A 6,019-nucleotide genomic window follows, 5' to 3' on the forward strand; every position below is an offset into this window, starting at 1 on the left:
TGGATTCCGATTTTTAATTCGAATATTATAAAACTAAAACACTTTAAAAAACGTAATAAATTAAAAACTTTTACATTGCTTTACTGTGCAAAATAGCATAAAGTATAGAAAAAAAATATTGCCTGAATACTTATAAGTAGAATAATATAAAATGACATCTGTAATTATTAATAAATCATGTAAACTAATCTAAATTTTCGAATGACGTGACATCCAAAAATCTTAGAATCAGGAATGCGAGCCTTGCAACGCTTGTAGCTGATTGTTGCTACGGATCGAGATGAAGCACTGATTTTTTAAGTGATTGCAGATTATTCCTTTTAACGAAGTTGCTATATGACAGAATATTCGCTTGATAAGCCATTAAAAAAAGTCATTGCTTCTGAAAAACTTTTTAGACTTACCAGTTGCATTCGCGTCAAGTACTTCTTCCACCACAAATACTTCGCGTAAGAAGGTCCCAAGGCAGCCAAACAATAATACGTATACATGCTCGTATGCACGAAGCAATTTAAGACCGCCATGAACGCCCAGTGGTCAGAAGGGTCGTATTTGAGGGGATGTCCAGGAAATAATTACCATGAACGTGTGATGGTAGACATGGAGAAAGGTAACCTGGCTAGACTTTTTACGTACAATAAAAAATACTGTGTCCATTAGGTCCAGTAGCTTTGTGGCAAAATATTTCCAGTATAGACCGGCAATGACCTGTGAACAATTGTAAAAACAGGAACAGTTATTAAAAACAGACAATCTTTTGCTAGTTAGCATATTTTCTTACTAAACTAAAAATAATACCTATCCTAATTACACACAAGAACAGTCAACAGCAGTTGATGAACGATTTTTCTTCCAATTAAATAGTTAGAGTTGATAAATTCGTCTCCATTTCCCCTGCTCAGCGATGCCTCCTTGGCCGGATAAATTGCACTACTTCTTGAAGAACTGGCCCTTGCATAGAACAGAGAGCAGTGGAAGCATCGGGGGGAGGCCTTTGCTCAGCAGTGAAACAGAATAGGCTTACAAAGTTAATATAATAATAATTATTGCATTTTACCACTTCGTCGGCATAATTGCTACATACATTTTACATATGTATAGGTATCTATGCAAAATTTAAGCTTTATATCACTAATAATCTTTAAACTAAGCGGCGGACGGACGAACAGACGGATATGGCGAAACTATAAGGGTTGAGTTTTTGCCATTTTGGCTACGGATCCCTAAAAACTGCTCACCCACTTTTTTGGTAACTGCATTTGCTTCTACGAGTATTCTCATGACTGAAATAACTGTATTTCGATGACGACAGAAAAATAATATAATAATAAAAAACCACGGCATGGAGAGTGCTGCATAATAAATATTAAGTTGGTTTTGTTTTTTACTTACATGCAGGGTAACTTCATCGTGATTGCACTTTTTTGGAAACAAGCCTTTATCGACGATGTAAAAAAAGAACTGGAAGAAAACAAAGTTACGTAATAATAATTAAAAGAGAACATTCGACCTCAATAAACTGTTCGATAGAGAGAAATAGATGACCATGTCCCATTGCTGGGCATAGCTCTCCTCTCAATATTTGTATTTATTGGATAAATAAAATATTTGTATTTGTATTTGTATTTGTATTTGTATCTCAGAATGAGAGGGCTTGGGCTGTTGTTCCCACGCAGGCTCACATGGCATGGGGAACTTCACGTGTTACTACCTATATCGTATTTCAATCCAATTTATAAAAAGTGTAAACAAAGACGCCGTTAACCTAACCAAAGACATTTAGTGATGTGAAAACCTAGAACCTATTGCAAAATAAATAATCTGTTCAGTAAAGCGCTTAATTTATTAATTGAATAGATCACTATTTTTGACTATTTTATTATTTACTGTACTTGATTTAATTCTAAAGACTGTTTATTCAATTATAAAAGCAGTAACTATATTTTCATTTGAAGGTAAATAAATAAAAGTAGATCGATTTATTAAAATGTAAAATTTTTCACTATCACTACGCTAGTCTATGCTACTACAGATTGTACACGACGTGTTTCATTCAAGAAATACCTAACGTCAGATTTTGACGAAGATTTTTCAAATGAAAATTAAATATTACACGAATTATTATTTAAATAAACGTGTTATTGATTCGATCCAGTGGGTGTTTATACAAGATTTTTTATGTAATCGGTTTGTTTACACTTTTTATAAATTGGATTGATATACAATATAGAGTACACAAGGTTACCTCGGCTTTATTCGATGATCGTTTTTGTGAGACCGTAAAAATCCTCTCCAATATTATATTACCTAGAAGTGATTAGCAAACAAATTAATTGGCATAAAATCAAGTTGTATTTATTAGCACGGATAACAATAATATACCAACTTAACAAAACTATTCAACCTGGAATTGCCAGGATTTCCTACAAGTAGTAAACTATTATAACGGGAAGAAATAGGTATGCCTAAAATGGAATTAATTCCTAACTGTTTCCAACTCCCTGGTACCCGTATCAAACCCTAAAATACCAATTTCGAGGGAATAGGGAATGGATAAAATTTTGGAATTATTAACAGAATTTCTAATTAACAGAAAAAAGTATCAGATTTTTAAGTAACATCAATTAATTAAAACAATGAAAGAGTTTTGAGTTTCGTAGTAGCCCTGCAGGGTCGGTATTTCCATGTCGGTATTATCCGAGTCGGTATAGAGTGTCAGCTGTCAAAACGATCGAGTCAAAGACAAATTCTTTTTTAATGTTTTTTATTCTGGACTATGGAACAACCCGACCGGACTGTCGTAATTTGGCGGTAAAGATAAATCTTTCATTTTGTTAAATTAATTGACGCTACTTAAAAATCTGATATTTTTCAGTTAAATAGAAAGGTTATTCCTATTGATATAAAAAGTTTCAAGCATTTCTAAAAATTTTTCAGTCGTTCCCCATTTTCGGGTCAACGTGGATGAAGCAGGTTCTCGAAGTGAGAATGCAGTTCACAATTAGGAAGATTTGAACACAATGTAGGTATTCAAGTAAATTCAGGTATGATTGGTTTTTTTTGGAGTCTTTTTGTATTTTTTATTTCAACTCCAAATTTGTTACTTTTACGGGTATCCCGTGAAACCATATCGAAAATACAAACTGAGACATGGATTCACAGAAAAACCAGAAAAAGAGACCAGCCCTGGGAATCGAACCCAGGTCCTCAGCATAAGTAGCTGCTGCATAAGTAGCGTAGTAGAAATAAGCAACCTGAGATATGTATGCATAGGAAAAATTCGTGTCTAGATTCCTGTCCAGCGGTGGTGTAGGGGTTATAGCACGCAGCACGGATTGCTGAGGACCTGGGTTCGATTCCCAGCGCTGGTCTCTTTTTCTGGTTTTTCTGTGCATCCATGTCTCAGTTTGTATTTTCGATAAATTCAGGTAGTTCTGATGAAATTTGGCGGACGCATTTACACATCATCTGTACTTTGAAAAAATCTCGTATCTCAAATCGATACGTCAACAAAATTTACCTACCCTTGAAATAATATTCATAAAGGTCAGTCAGATACAGCCGTTTGAGATATTGAACTTTGAAATGACAATATCATTTTTTTTTAATTCCAAGTTGGTTAAGTTAATATTGTTTTCAGGAACATACTGAATAAAGAATGAACCCTTAAGAGTCGTCAGTTGGTTGTTAGCAGGGGACGTAAATGTTCGAATTGGTTAAGTTATATAAATAAGTAATGACAATGACTAAAGGTTGCAGTTTAATGAAATCATAAATCCAAAAAACGTACTAGGTATTTCCAAAATGTAAAACATATTATTTTCCAATCAACTATAAAAAAGCCGTGGTGGCCTCTCAAGCAGAGGATCGTGGGTTAAAACCTTTTAGTTTTTCAAAATTATGCTCGTAATTTATAACGAGCCTTGCAGCTAAGAAAATACACAAATATAATACACAAATCTAAAAAAAGAATTAACTTAAAAAAATTATATAACTTCTTGTTTATTTATTTAATTTTTACTCTTTTATGTAGCAGACTGAAAACCAAAGCTCGGAAAGGGGTGAGCTATTCTTATGTCATTGTGTAGATATTAATGTGGATATACCAAACACATAAAACACAGTAGAACACCGTGCTCGTTGTCTAATTCGCTTGTGTTCCTTTTAACGGCGACGTAAACCCCACCGTAGAAAAGAAGTCTAAATTAAATAATTTCGTTAGTATAATAAAATTACTCATGGGACAACTACCATTAAACGACAGGGCATGTCCATGTTATGCATACTCTCGAAATAGCTCACACTTTCCGCTCTGCTGATATTTTGCACGACGTCAGAGATTGACAGTAACTTACCTTATAAGTTAAAATACCGCTGTTAATGATTTTTGACATGTTGTAAGCAATAAGAATCCCTCTTAATTGTAGAGGCGCTCGTTTCTCCATGATCATGGGACCAATTTTTAACACGAACATTAAGTACGATATCAGTATGAAAGCCAAGTCATTCGAGTTCATCACTGGCCATTTTTCTACGAAATCCACTAGAAAAAAGAAATAATTTAAAAATATTTTATCGGGAGATTCTGGGACGAGATTGTCTAATAAAAACTATTATCACTTATTGAATCAGCCTGTATTTAATCATTTTATGATACACATACAGAACATTATTATCCACTCATTCAATTAATTCCTGACAGCTCTTGTGAATCGACCAGTACTAACTTATTTTTTTTTCACCCAGAGCTTAACTCGCGTGACTTATTTGATCTTAAATCTCCAAGGGTTTATAAATAAGCATTCCATTGTGGCCTTATTTAAGTACACTGAAGAAGACACACATAAAGAAAACCAGTGAAAAATTTCATGTAATTCAATTTCACTAAGCGATTGATATTTGATTTTTTTTTTATGCAAAGTTCGATTCTGTGAGAATATCTAAACAAATATTTACCTAGCTGTATTATAGTGATACAACAAACGAGCACACACTCACAAACTTTCACAGTTACAATATTGGCAAGCTTATCCGGACGTGCAAGTAGTCGCTATCGTAAACGAAAACCACGACACATTGTTACTTACACTGTCCTTCAGGTAACTCGAAAATCATCTTGAACCACCACTTCGTGTTTTATTACATTTAATGGTATTACGAGTGTTATTTCCAGTATTTAATTGCTTAAAACCATTATCATGTACTATTAACTCCCGAACTAGAATGACGCAGAGGAAATGTCCTGAAAATGACATTACAGAATCTAACGTTCCAATTTTTTAGACGCGCGTGAAACTCTTTGGTTGTCACAAGAAGTTTTTATGCCAGCGTTTAGTGAGAAACTTTATCTCGCTCTTCAATTCGGCGGTGATACGGAATCCTTTATATGCGAGTTCGACTAGTTTTAGGCCGGTTTTTAACTTATCGGTCTTTAACTCTTCAAGTTTCTTACTTATATTTCATTTCGGTATGTCTATTCGTACATACAGTCAAGTGCAAATATAAGTATCTATTCGAACCATTGGAAAATATGTTACTACGGCCTGTGGTACATATTAATGAAACTTTGAATAAGAACATATTTTTACACTTGACTGTACACCTATTTTATTACCTTGAAGCTTTTTAGTATCTACTAAGTGTCTCTGCGATCAGACGGACGGGCAAACATAAGAAAATATTCCTAAGGGGTCCATTTATACCTTGATGCAAAAGATGAAGAAGTTATAAGTTCGACGCAATGTATTTCTGTCTTTTATGGGGTGACCTGTCGTTTCGCCGAGTTTCATTACGCAGATTTTCGTTTCGCAGACAACTATTGGCAGATTTTTCTTTTGGCCGAGCAACGTTTGGTATAATTTCGTTACGCCTATTATTCGTTTCGCCGAGTAGTCGGTAGGAAGAATAGCGATAAGCAAATTTACGTTTAGTAGATTGTTTGATTCGTAATTGTTTCAGTTAACCGAACAACTGTTCGTCAAGACACGATAAGCAGAGTTATCACATGGCATTCATATTG

At 34.3% G+C, this 6,019-nt stretch overlaps 1 pseudogene; it reads right to left on the reverse strand.

The window, feature by feature from the left end:
* LOC141429934 (very long chain fatty acid elongase 7-like) overlaps positions 1-5,223 on the reverse strand; it is a 10,015-nt pseudogene extending 4,792 nt beyond the window's left edge.
* Between the last annotated feature and the right edge of the window lie 796 nt (positions 5,224-6,019).

The sequence above is a fragment of the Choristoneura fumiferana genome, chromosome 7, assembly GCF_025370935.1.
Source record: "Choristoneura fumiferana chromosome 7, NRCan_CFum_1, whole genome shotgun sequence".
Lineage (NCBI taxonomy): Eukaryota > Metazoa > Arthropoda > Insecta > Lepidoptera > Tortricidae > Choristoneura > Choristoneura fumiferana.